Source organism: Gracilinanus agilis, chromosome 3 (genome assembly GCF_016433145.1).
Source record: "Gracilinanus agilis isolate LMUSP501 chromosome 3, AgileGrace, whole genome shotgun sequence".
Classification (NCBI taxonomy): Eukaryota; Metazoa; Chordata; class Mammalia; order Didelphimorphia; family Didelphidae; genus Gracilinanus; species Gracilinanus agilis.
This window is the reverse complement of record NC_058132.1, coordinates 137,877,772-137,891,337: the sequence shown is the minus strand read 5'-3', so window position 1 is coordinate 137,891,337 and position 13,566 is coordinate 137,877,772. Positions and strand designations below refer to the sequence as shown.

The window sequence follows — 13,566 nt, the reverse complement described above, 5'->3', positions numbered from 1 at the left end:
AGTACTGAGCAGTAAGAAAAAATTACAAATACAAAGAATTCGAAGAAGCATGGGGAGACATGAACTGAAACAGAATGAAGTATGTAAAATAAGGAAAGCAATATATACAATGACTAAAACAGTTTGATGATAAAAACGAAAAGATATAATTGTGTGATTATAATGATTAAGCCTGGCCCTGGAAGAGTTAAAAAAATGTACCTGCCTCCCTCTTCAATGCAGAGGTATACAGGACTAATGGAAATACAAGGAAAGTAAAATAAAACCATTACAAGATTCAAGGAATCAAAATATATTAGACATTCCAAAAACTTAATATACTGTCATGCAAAATACATCTAGATTTAAACTATAAATCTAACATAAAGCATAATTTAACTGAAGTAACAGTTGATCTAATCTAAATCAACAAATAAAATAAAAATCAGTTCATTTTTCTTGACTACTTACATAGAATGCTACATGTAGCATCTAATTTTCAATAAAATGTTATTAAAATAGGGGGCAGCTGGGTAGCTCAGTGGAGTGAGAGTCAGGCCTAGAGACAGGAGGTCCTAGGTTCAAACCTGGCCTCAGCCACTTCCCAGCTGTGTGACCTTGGGCAAGTCACTTGACCTCCATTGCCCACCCTTACCAATCTTCCACCTATGAGACAATACACCGAAGTACAAGGGTTTAAAAAAAATGTTATTAAAATACTCTACAAAATAATTCAATCCATAGTCAACATCTAATTCCATGATTTTTCAATACTCTATTGTTAGTCCAGATATACCACATATACTCTGATATAGTGTATTGATATGGTGTTCAACGATGCAAAATGAAATTTATCTATATCTGCTTATCTCTAAGAAACTATTGTTCACATCCTCTTATAAATTTCCCAAAGAGGTATATATCCAACATGTTTGGGGCTTTCCTCAACTTCTCTTGATATCAAAAGGATGTCAATGGGGCATACTAGCTATCCATTGATTACATGGTTGGTTCATCCTTTTTATAATCATGTATTTCCTTTAACAACAGCCTTTATACTAATTCATCTACATAAGTCCTTATTTATAATGTGTGATAATCTGCTCACACTACCATCTACTTCTTCAATGATCTATGGGTAATCTGATGCTCAACTACAATACTTCAAAGATTACTATTCCTTCATTGTACATTCATTTCAATGATAGTACATATACTATAAATATATATATTTATACACATATACATGTATATTCATATATGTAACTGTAGTATGAGTTCTACAAAGAAATATTACTTCCTTAGCAAAAGTTGTAAATAATTGAAGGTAAGTAATTTCCATACCTCGTGGATCCATGATTCTACCAGTATATGCATTCTTAGTTCCTCTATAGCTTGGTGGATGACCACAATATTTATTACCATGCTGCCAAACTAGTGATGAACCTTTCTAAACTTAAAACAGGTTGGTACTGGGATGAATAATACAGTCTGTTAGAACTACAGATAAGACCTACACTGAACTAACATATCCATGAATTAGAGAGAATCACTACCAGATCACATAAATCACTGGAGCAAAATTTTACTGGAGGCAACTAAAGTTGCCAAGAAAACAAAATATCATACTTAATATGGACTATAAAGAAAAAATACATAGCCCCATAATTAGATAACAGGAGAATTAGGATATTCTACAAGTTAATAGTATCATGAAATATTCATATTCAATATGAAGGGACTACATGCATGCATAATTTATATTATCTTTTAAGTCTAGGTATAATACTAATGTGGGCAGCACAGTAGAACAAGGGCCTAGAGTAAGGAAGACTCATCTTCCTAGGTTCAAATATGGGCTCAGACACTTACTTGCTGGGTGACCCTGAGCAAGTCACTTAACCCTGTTTGTATTTCCTCATCAGCCAAATAAGTTGGAGAAAGAAATGGCGAACTACTCCAGTATCTTTTCCAAGAAAACCCCAAATAGAGTCATGAAGAAGTAGGCATAAATTAAAACAACTATGAGGTACCATCCCAGACCTATCAGAAAAAGAAAAAATGAAAAGCAAAGAAAAAGGAAAGATTCCCACATATACAAAAATATTTATAGCAGTTCTTTTTTGTATCAAGAATTGGAAACTGAGGTGATACCAATCAATTGAAGAATGTCTGAACAAATTATAATATATGAATGTGATGAACACTATTGTACTTTAAGAAGCGATGAAAGAGAGGGCAGCTGGGTAGCTCAATGAATTGAAAGTCAGGCCTAGAGACAGGAGGTCCTAGGTTCAAATCCAGCCTCAGACACTTCCCAGCTGTGTGAACCCTATGCAAGTCACTTGACCCCCATTGCCTACCCTTACCACCCTTCCACCTAAAAGCTAATACACAGAAGTTAGGGGTTTAAAAAAAAATTAAAATAAAAAAAGAAGTGATGAAAGGAACTTTTTCAGAAAAACTTGGGAAGATTTATATGAATTGATAAAAAGTAAAGTGAGTAGAACCAGGAGAAGAATTTAAACAGTAAAAGTGATACTGTAAAGATAAATCTGTGTAAGATTTGGTAACTCTGATCAACACAATGACCCACCACAATTGATGAAAAATGCTATCTACATACAGAGAGCTCATGGACTTTGAGTGCTGACTGAAGCATATTTTTTCCTCTTTCTTCCTTTGTTTTCTCTTTTTTTTGGAACACATTTAATTAAGTAATTTGTTTTTTATGATTTATATTTACAATGAGTTTTGTTTCCTTGTGTTCTCAATGGATAGAGGAAGATGTAGAGGGAGAGATTCTGGAGCTGAAAACAAAATTTAATTTTTTTGAAAAATGTATCATTGGGTGGCATGCTCACAAGCACTGATAAATTCAAATTTAGTAATGCAAATAAAAATCTCTAGCTGATTTCCCTGATTTAAGGGATATAAGACCTCAGTCTTCAGAGTTATTATTAGTTCTTGAGATAATGCTGATGCTACAAAATAGCTAAAATATAATTTGTAAAACTGCATTTAGGCCTAAAAATATATTCACCAAAAAACATCAGGTTTCAAAAAATTCTTATGGGTAGCCTGTTTAGATGAAAGATTTTTTTCCAGAAGATCAGTTTTAGCACCACTTCTGGGGGGTCCTTTGTTTTATTTTTGATATGGCAATCTACTTCCATTCAGCATTTATGAGAAACAGGTTGGGCAGGATGCTCAACTTTCACACAACTACTCACATAATTCAAGGATCTGACTTTGCCTCAGTGAATGTTCCTGCCCAGTGAAACTTATTCAGAAGATTTCAGACATTCCTCCATAAAATGAAGTTCTAAGAGGCTGATCTATTCTTGAAAAGTATAGGAGAAGAGGTTTGGGGCGGGGGTGAGCTAGAACAGCAATGCCAAAAAAAAAAAAAAAAAAAAAAAAAGGAGCAAAAGAAAAGTAGAAATGAAGCATTTCACTGTTTAAAGAAAATGTGATAAAATTAATTTTTTAAATATGCAAGAAATCCCAAGGTTCAGAGGATTAGACAGAAAAGTAAAACAGCTTTGAAATAAACAAGATTAACTGAGTATATAGTTTTTGAAAAAGTATGCTATATGTAACGAGATTTGCAGTTTCTTTATCTGTTCTTTATAGTAAATGGAAATGTTCAAGTTTGGCATTTGTCAAGTATAGACTAACAAAAAACTAAATATTATAAAAAGTAGGAGCCTACAATTTTGTAAATAGCATCACATTTTTCCATTTATTTTAAAGGTGTTTTTATATTCTCTGATCTTCAATTAGCTCCAACTCAAAACTTTTTACAGTTAACTTCTCCTCCCCTACCTAATACATATTTATCAAATAAATACTCAGTAAATCAACATTACAATACACTAGGGAGATCCACTTTAAAAGAAAACTCTCCAGGGCTACATAGTACAGGCATACTAATTTAAAATTGTCCAAATGTACTGGAAAAGTAAGTTAAAATATGTTTAAAAGGTGACTACCATGTCCAAATCTTTTGATCCAGAGATTCTACTGCTAGGTATATATGTCACAGAAATCAAAGACAGAAAAGAAAATCCCACACATATCTAAAATACTCACTGTCACACTTTTGTCATAGCAAAGAACTGGGAGGAAAGACAAGAAATGGCTCAACAAATTTTTTGTACCAAAGTATATGAATATTGCTGAATATTAAGGGAACGGTGAATATGAAGAATTCAGAGGAACTTGAGAAGACTCATACAAATCCATGTAGAATAAAATAAGAAAAATATAAGCAATGGCAACAATGTAAATAGGGAAGACCTATAGAATAGAAGAGATTCTGAATACTGTGTAATTATAATGAACCTGAAGAAGAAATGAGAAAATGTTTCAGTGAAGAAGGAGAGGGGTTAGAATATTGCATATAATGTCAGATATCGTCAGTGTGTTTGGATGGTCTTGCTAAACCCTTTTCCCCTTTTTTCTTTTTTTAAAATATTTTAAGAAATGGCTTGTTGGATAGAGGGAAGGAATATACTTGGTAATTAATGATATAAACACAAGAGACATTAATTTTTTAAATTTTAAAATAAAAAAGACATTTTTCACTACAAAATCCTTTTATAGAGTGATTTTTAAAAAGATACTCCCTATTTAATCTATTTCTGTAAAGAATTGTCTGTAAAACAAGACATACCTCTTCAGTGTTAAAAGTATGCCTCTATGTTGATTCTTTACCTATACTTGCACCAATGGTTTTCCCTAACACCTTATCATAATATACAAGGAAGGTTCCCAAGTCACCAATCAGATGATAAAATATAAAGGTTAGATCAGGAGATGGGAAGGATCAGAAAATTATGTTTGGGTAAAATGCATATTCTTATACATATTACTTTTCCAACATCATCCGATATCTAGATTATAGTGGGGTGGGGGTGGGGAGGAATGGGAGAGCACTTCTGGACAGTAAAACTATTTTAGTTTACTAAACCTAAAAAATGTCACAAAAGACTCAAGAAGTACATTTTATGTAATTTACTCAGAATCCTTTTTACCTTCACTTATGGCCCATTACCTTTTCTTATCTTATCCATATTTCTAATAAATCTAGTGATGTTAGGGAGGTAAAGAAAAACAAATCAGCATCAGAAAGAAGTGGATGAAAGAGAAGAAAAATAAGCACAAAATCTCAAGAATTTGAGTAGTGTGGGATCTTCTGGTGAGATCACTACATTACAACACAGTAACTATTAATTACACTTCAACATCAGAAAAAGAAGAAATTACATTCAGTTTACACTCAATAAGTCAGGCAAATATAAAACATTTTAAGAAAAGATGTTCATTTAAAAAAGACAAAAAATGTCACTTAGAGGGAGACACTTAAATTATCTGATAATACAGATAGCTGTCCCTTTCCCTGTTGAGAAGAAAAAGGAAAATCAGGGCTATATCTGCAGCAGCAACCAAATATAAGTGGTAGATTCATTTTGTGGAATAACAAAGTAATAAAGATAGTATATCAAAGTATATCAATATAAATGTACCTTTCTCCTTACCTGCATTTAATTGATATAGTTGTGTGAAACTGAATAACTGATATACAAAATGGCCAGAGATAAGGAGACATATCTTCAATATCATTTCTCTATAAATGATTTGCATATTATCAATTAATCATAATAGCTTGATCTTAAGCACAAGAGATTTGTTTCAGTTTCTTGATATAACAGATAGGACTAGTGGATCTAAAACTTCTACTTCATTCCCCAGCATCAGCTGGTTGAGTCAAGACCATACTAAAATTAAAAGAAAGTCTAATAAGACACAAAAGAAAAATTTAAGAAAATCAGTCTTTTCCTCTGTTGATTTTTTAAAGATGGGCTGGAATTAAAATTGTTAGATCTTTAAACAAAACAGATTTCTATTTGATGCTTTCCAAGCAGAACCACCTCATAATTCTTTCCTTTACATATGTACTTAACCAATGCATAGAATTATATTAGACCTTGCTAGAAAATAGTGAGGTTAGTTGTATAATGTTGGGAAGGGCAATAGTATAGCAGAAGGGCACTCTAAGGTTGCCAGATGGGGGTCGTTTTCATACTTTATAATGATAAAGAAGCCAGGTCAAGAAAGAGACATACTTTTGAATCTCTGAGGCCTCTGAGATTTTGTTCTCCTTTGTCCCTGCTTCACACAAAGAGGTAGCCCCTCCTCCATGCCAAGGCAAATCTCTGCTTCCACAAGAGATCCTATTCCATCCCCTTTTCTCTTCCAGACTATCCTTTCTGTCACCCCTCATTTCCAATTTCCTCATTTCTCACTTGACTTATTGCTTTGAGTTTTCTTTGACTTTTCCTCCAAACCCCAGAAGTTCATTATCAGGAAAACCTCATCATAATTCCAGATCCCATAAGCCTTGATATTCCACTTCATCACCACCTTGATCTCTCTGACTAGAGCGTGGTATCTTGAATTCTAAAACCTCCATTTAAGGAGAGAGCTCAGTTAAGAACATCCTTTCATTTTTCACTTGGCCGCACTACTTTGGGACTTCTAACTTTTCCATCATGTACCTGTTTTCCTAGGGGCCCTCCTGACTCTTTTCTGCTCCTTTTATGTGTTGGCTTCCCTAATAAGATTGTAAGCTCCATGTGAGCAGGAGCTGTCTTTTTTTCTCTCCTACATTTATATACCCAGCATTTAGTACAGTGCCTGGCACAAAATCAATAATGATTGATTTATCTCCATACTCTCATTTACCTTCAACTTCTCCCTACCAATTGACTGCTTCCTTGCTGCCTTACAAATATACCCATGACTCCCTCATCCCCAAAATTCCTCTTGATCTATTATGCTCCTCACCTATAATTCTATATCTCTTCTCCCTCTCAGGACTAATGTCCTTCAGAAAGTAGACTATGAACTGTCTCTAATTCCTTTCTTCTTACCCTCTCTTTAAATTTCTGCAGTCTGAATTTTTGACCCCATCTTTCAATTGAAACTGCTGTCTTCAAAATTACCAATCTATTGACCTTTTCTCAATTAAAATCTTTCTTGATGTCTCTGTAGCCTTTGATAGTATCACCATTCTCTTTTCTTTGATACTCTTTTCTCTCTAGGTTTTTGCGACACTGCTTTCTCTCTTGATTCTCCTTCTATCTGTTTAACCATTCCTTTATAGTCTCTTTTGCTGGATATTCATCAAAGTTGTGATAAGAGTACTCCAAAGCTCTTGAGTCCTCTTCTTTTCTTCCTCTATATTATTTTAGTTGGTGTTCTCATCAACTCCCAGGAATTCAAGTATCATTTATATGCCAATGATTCTTAGATCTCTTTATCCAGCCCAAAATTTCTCCTGACTGCTAGTCTCATATCTTCAATTGCTTACCAGACATTTTGAAATAGATGACTCATAGATATCTCCTCTCTTCTTAATTTCTCTATTGCTGTCAAAAGCAATGAGGACTCATCCTCCACTCTTTACTCTTTTATCTCCCCCAGATCCTGTTGATTCTACCTTTGCAACATTTCTTGTATAAGATCCCTTTTTCAAGTCTAACACTGGTACAGGCCCTCATTATACCTGGAAATGCAATAATCTTCTTAGTACAACCTTCATTCAACTGTCTGAGGTGAAGGTCTGACCATGTTACCCCTTCTCACTCAAGAAATTCCAGTGGTTCCCTAATACTTCCAAAATAAAATATAAAATCATCTGGCTTTAACATCCTTCATAACCTATTTGGTCCCTTCCTCTCATTCCAGTCTTCTTACGATTTAACCCTTTGTACATAACCCCCAATCCAGAGACACTGGCTTTTTTTATCCCCTAGTCCCTAAAAAAGCATAGCATACATTTTTCCTGGCTGAATATCTCCCATCTCTGGGATACTCTCCCTCTTGTTTCTGCCTCCTGGTTTCTCTCACTGCTAAAATCTCACCATCTACAAGACTCCCTGTGCCCTTTAATGTTAGTGCCTTCCCTTGGAGAAGAGTGTATCTTGTAAAAAGTTATTTGCCTGTTGGCTCATCTATTAGAGGATGAACTCCTTGAGGCTGCTTTTCTTTCTTTGTACTCTTCAGCACTCTGCACAGTGCCTAGCACATAGTAGGAGTTTAATAAATGCTTGTTCTCTTGGTCAATGGCACTACCTACAAATTCCCACCTAGGTCTAACCACCAGCATCTATTTAAGAAAGAGATGTCTGGAATTAGGAGTACAATTTAGCACCCTTACCACTCCTGGGCTAAGGACGGTCCCTAGCCTGGATGAAAAAGGAGGAGGGTTGGGCGTGGGGTTAGCAACCCCACCCTGTAAAAACTACATCTGCTAAAGAAACTGCAACCTAAAGTAGGGGCAGCTGGGCTAGCTCAGTGGATTGAGAGCCAAGCCTAGAGACGAAAGGTCCTAGGTTCAAATCCGGGCTCAGACACTTCCCAGCTGGGTGACCCTGAGCGACTGCGTGACCCATTGCCTACTGGTTCTGGCCCTATGCTCCTAGAAAAATGGAGTCCCAGGATAAAAAAAAAAAAAAGTGCTAAATCAAATGCATACAGGAGAGCTGGAGCTGCAACCTCAGCCTCATAGTACCTTACTTTAACCTACAGAAGCTAATTATAGTTATGAAAATATCTGACTTACAAAAATCTGTAATATTTAAAACATTCAGAAACACACTTACATTGTAAAACAAGACATGCATACGTATAGTCTTTCCTTCCTTTAAAACTCACAAAAACTAAACTACCCAAAAGCTCTAAATTGGTAAGAAGAAAAATGTTATTTTAAAAATATTGTTTATGCTTCTTTTTTATTATATAACAACCTTCTCTTTATTTCTAATCAAAGTATTCAATACCTTGGATTTTTATGTTATTGCCACATTTCATAATCCTATTATCTCTATATACAGATCCTTTCTGACAAATCACTGTTTTGAATCTATTACTTAACTATAGTCTATTATATTAATTATTCATATAGCACCTATGGAAATATAGATACTCAAGCCAATAAACAATATTAAGAGGTGATTATATCTAACCAATAACCTTGCACTGAATATAAGGATAAGCCACCAATCTTAAAATTGGAAAATATATAAAAAATTAGTTGGCTGATTTCTAACACAAAATCATTATATGTGATACAACTAACTTTCATAGATCAAAACATAACTAACTTTGGAATTTTATGCCTAATTCAGATTAGGAATATATAGATTTTAACATCACAAAGGAAGTTAAACTCTGAACTCTATCTTTTTCCCCTTAAACAAGGAATCATTATTTACTCTCATTAAACAAAGCCAACTTCACAAGAAAAAAAGAAACCAACTTCCTTTATGGTAAAATCAAATAAAGCAAAGAAATAATGGATAATTTGCTATATTATAGTCTCTCCTGGGTGATATTTTAAAAGCTATTACATGTCAAATTAATTTTGAAAAATTAATGATTTTTGTAATTTTAAAATCACCCAACTGCTTTTTATTCATGAAAAACTTGAACTCGTATAAATAATTTAGGCATTAAGTTTTCATCTTAGTGAAAACTACAGTAAATTCAAAAGAAGCAAAATATTAACAATGAAGTTTTCCTAGATCTATGTACATACCTGCAAATTGAGAGTTGAAGCAATAAAATATAGGTTGGAACAGACAATTCTGTAACAATGGTTACATGAAACAATTTGAAGAAGAATAGAAATAACTAGTAATCTAGACAGCTCTGTTCTAGTCCTAGTTCTGTCTTCACTCACTATACACCTTGGTTCACTCATCTGTAAAATAAAGGGGATGGACTAGAGTTTCTGAAGTCCATTCAAACCCTAACATCCTATCACTCTGAAATATATTACAATTTTTAATCTAAAATTCGTCTTCATGAAATTCAGTGCTCTTATTTGTATAAACAAACCACACATAATTCAATAAAAACAGCATGGTCACTATTTGACAAAAACTGTTGGGAAATTTGGAAAACAATATGGGAGAGATTAGGTTTAGATCAACATCTCACACCCTACACCAAGATAAATTCAGAATGGGTGAATGACTTGAATATAAAGAGGGAAACTATAGATAAGATAAGTGAACACAAAATAGTATACTTGTCAGATCTCTGGAAAAGGAAAGGTTTTAAAACCAAGCAAGAGTTAGAGAAAATTACAAAATGTAAAATAAATTATTTTGACTATATAAAACTAAAAAGCTTTTGTACAAACCAAAACAATGTAGCCAAGATCAGAAGGAAACCAACAAACTGGGAAAAAATCTTTATAACAAAAAACTCTGACAAGGGTCTAATTACTCAAATATATAAGGAGTTAAATCAATTGTATAAAAAATCAAGCCATTCCCCAATTGATAAATGGGCAAGAGACATGAATAGGCAATTTTCAGGTCAAGAAATCAAAACTATCAATAAGCACATGAGAAAGTGTTCTAAATCTCTAATAATTAGAGAAATGCAAATCAAAACAACTCTGAGGTATCACCTCACACCTAGCAGAATGGCTAAAATGAAAGGAGAGAGTAATGAATGTTGGAGGGGATGTGGCAAAATTGGGACATTAATGCATTGCTGGTGGAATTGTGAAATGATACAACCATTCTGGCTGGCAATTTGGATCTGTGCTCAAAGGGCTGTAAAAGAATGCCTGCCCTTTGATCCAGCCATACCATTGCTGGGTTTGTACCCCAAAGAGATCAAAGATATTGCACGAAAATATTTATAGCTGTGCTTTTTGTGGTGGCAAAAAAAACTGGAAAATGAGGGCATGCCCTTCAATTGGGGAATGGCTGAACAAATTGTAGTATATGCTGGTGATGGAATACTATTGTGCTCAAAGGAATAATAAACTGGAGGAATTCCATGTGAATTGGAAAGACCTCCAGCAATTGATGCAGAGTGAAAGGAGCAGAGCCAGAAGAACACTGTACACAGAGACTGATATACTGTGGTAAAATAGAATGTAATGGACTTCTGTACTAGCAGCAATGCAATGACTCAGGACAATTCTGAGGGATTTATGGAAAAGAACGCTACCCACATTCAGAGGAAGAACAGCAGGAGAGGAAACATAGAAGAAAATCAACTGCTTGAATATATGAGTTGATCAGGACATGATTGGGGATCGAAAGTACCACACCAATGCAACTATCAACAATTTGGAAATAGGTCTTGATTAATGACACATGTTAAAACCAGTGGAAATGCATATCAGCCAGGGGAGGGGGGAGATTAGGGGGTGAAGGGGAAAGTAAGAGCATAAATCATGTAACCATGTTAACTTTTCTAAAATATAAATATTAATAAATGTTTAAAATAAAAAAAAACAGCATGGTCAACAAGTACAGAAGTTCCTCGCTATACTGCAGTTCACTTACCACAGTTTTATTGTATCACAGGTTTAAAAAAAAAAATCTAATTCTGTATCCTGGCGTTTTCACTATTATCATGGGATTTTGCAGATGAATACCATACTGTACACAATGGAAATGCAGTATGCCACTAACACTTGTACAAGTTTGCCAACATGAGATTGTACACAGCAAACTATTAACTAATGGAATGAAAGGCAACCAATCACAGCACTGTGTTCTGTATCCTGGGCGCTGATTGGCTTAGTGACTGTAACTTCAGTCTATTTGCTCTCTGGCACTATGCCCATAAGTTCAGTATCTCTCCTTTTCTACTTCATATAGACTGATCTGATCACTGTGTGTAGTGTTGCTCTGCAGTAATGTGTTTTTGTGAAGTTTTCATAAAAGTTTGGATTTATTTCAAGCCCTATGCCACCCAAACTTTCTCGCCTTCTAAAGCTTCTGGCTGCAATGCCGTTACTTCACAGATTTTCACCTATCATGGGAGGCCCTGGAACGTAACTCCCAAATAGGTGATGGATCACTGTACTTAACCACATCCGGAGCACCTTTTTAGGGGCTAAGGGAAAAACAAATTTAGATATGACACAGTTCTTGACTTCTTGGAGCTTACAATCTAATACCAATAAAAATTTTAGGGAGCTTTCTAAACCAAATTTAACTTGACTCTATATTAATCAGAACTATGGTGATCCTCTGTATACTACTAGAACTATAAAACCTGATAACATTTTGTACAAGAAATTCTTGCCCAATATTTAAACTTTCTTTAGTTGTTTGTTTTTTAAATTTTGAATATATTTACAGATAGGGGCAGCAGTAGATAGAGAACCAGCTCTGGAGTCGGGAAGACTCATTTTCCAGAGTTCAAATTTAGCCTCAGACACTTACTAGCTGTATAACTCTGGGAAAGTCACTTAACCCTATTTGCCTTAGTTTCCACATATGTAATATGAGCTGGAGAAGGAAATGGAGCAAATCACTCCAGTAACTTTGCCAAGAAAAACTCAAATGGGGTCATGAAGAGTCAGAGATGACTGATATGACTGAACAACAATTTACAGATAAACATAGTATATTTCAGGAATTTCAAAGAACCTATGAAAAAACAATACTTCTTTTTAAAAGGATTATAGACGTTGGTTTTGAAAAGACAATTAGAACTTATTTTGGCTCACTTAATTTCCCTAATACATTTTACAGGTTAATAACACTCTTTTGAGAGGAAGAATGGTAGAAAGTTTACTAGACTCCAAGTCAGGTCACCATGGTCCAAATTCCAGCTCCAACAATTATTTATGGTATAATCATGTGCAAGTCACTGAACTTCTCTCAGCCTGAGTTTTTCTATCTGAAAAAAAGGCCAGATAATAATCCCTGAAAGATCTACCATATAGGGTTGTTGTTGAGTGTTTTATAAATTTAAAAGTCTATACAGATGTGAGTACTATTATTATCACTACTGATTTTATGACACTCTTTCCATATATATCACAAAGAAATATTCCTGACACCACTGTATTCTATCCTATGCAGATAAAGTAAAGACATGTGCAACACAAGCCAAGAAACAAATGAAGACTCCCTCCACACCACTCCTCCACACCCCCCACCCCTGTTAAAAGCATTATCCTCTAATTTTCCTAGAGCTCTTTTCCTGTAATCAATCAATAAACATTTACTAAGCACCTATTACGCATGCACCAGTCACTGTGCTTAAGGGCTGGGGATACAGAAAAAGGCAAAAGACAGTCCTTCCCCTCAAGATACTTACAATCCAATGAGAAAGACAACATGCAAAGCAAATTTCATAGGGTATATATAGGAAATAAAAGAAGGACGGTATTAGAATTAAGAGAAGTTGGGACTAGCTTCCAATAGAAAATGGGATTTTATTTGGGAATTAAAGGAAATGAGGGAGGTCATTAAGCAAAGTAGAGAAGGAAGAGCATTCCAGATATGGAGAAAATGCCCAGAGCTAAGAGATGGAGTGTCTTCTTCCTGGAAAAGCCAGAAAGCCAGTGTCGCTGGATCAAAGAGAGAATGTAAAAAGGAGTAAAATATAACAAGACTGGAAAAATAAGATCGGGCTAAATTATAGAAGGCTTTGAAAGTCAATAGGAAGCCACTGCGGGAGTGGAGATGTGTGATATGACTGGACCTGCATTTTAGGAAAAATCACTTTAGTGGTTGAATAGAGGATGTACTG

General features: G+C 34.7%; 1 protein-coding gene across 1 annotated transcript in view; it reads right to left on the bottom strand.

Annotated features, from left to right (window-relative positions):
* UBL3 (ubiquitin like 3) overlaps positions 1-13,566 on the bottom strand; it is a 94,937-nt gene that overhangs the window by 67,542 nt on the left and 13,829 nt on the right. The window lies entirely within an intron of this gene.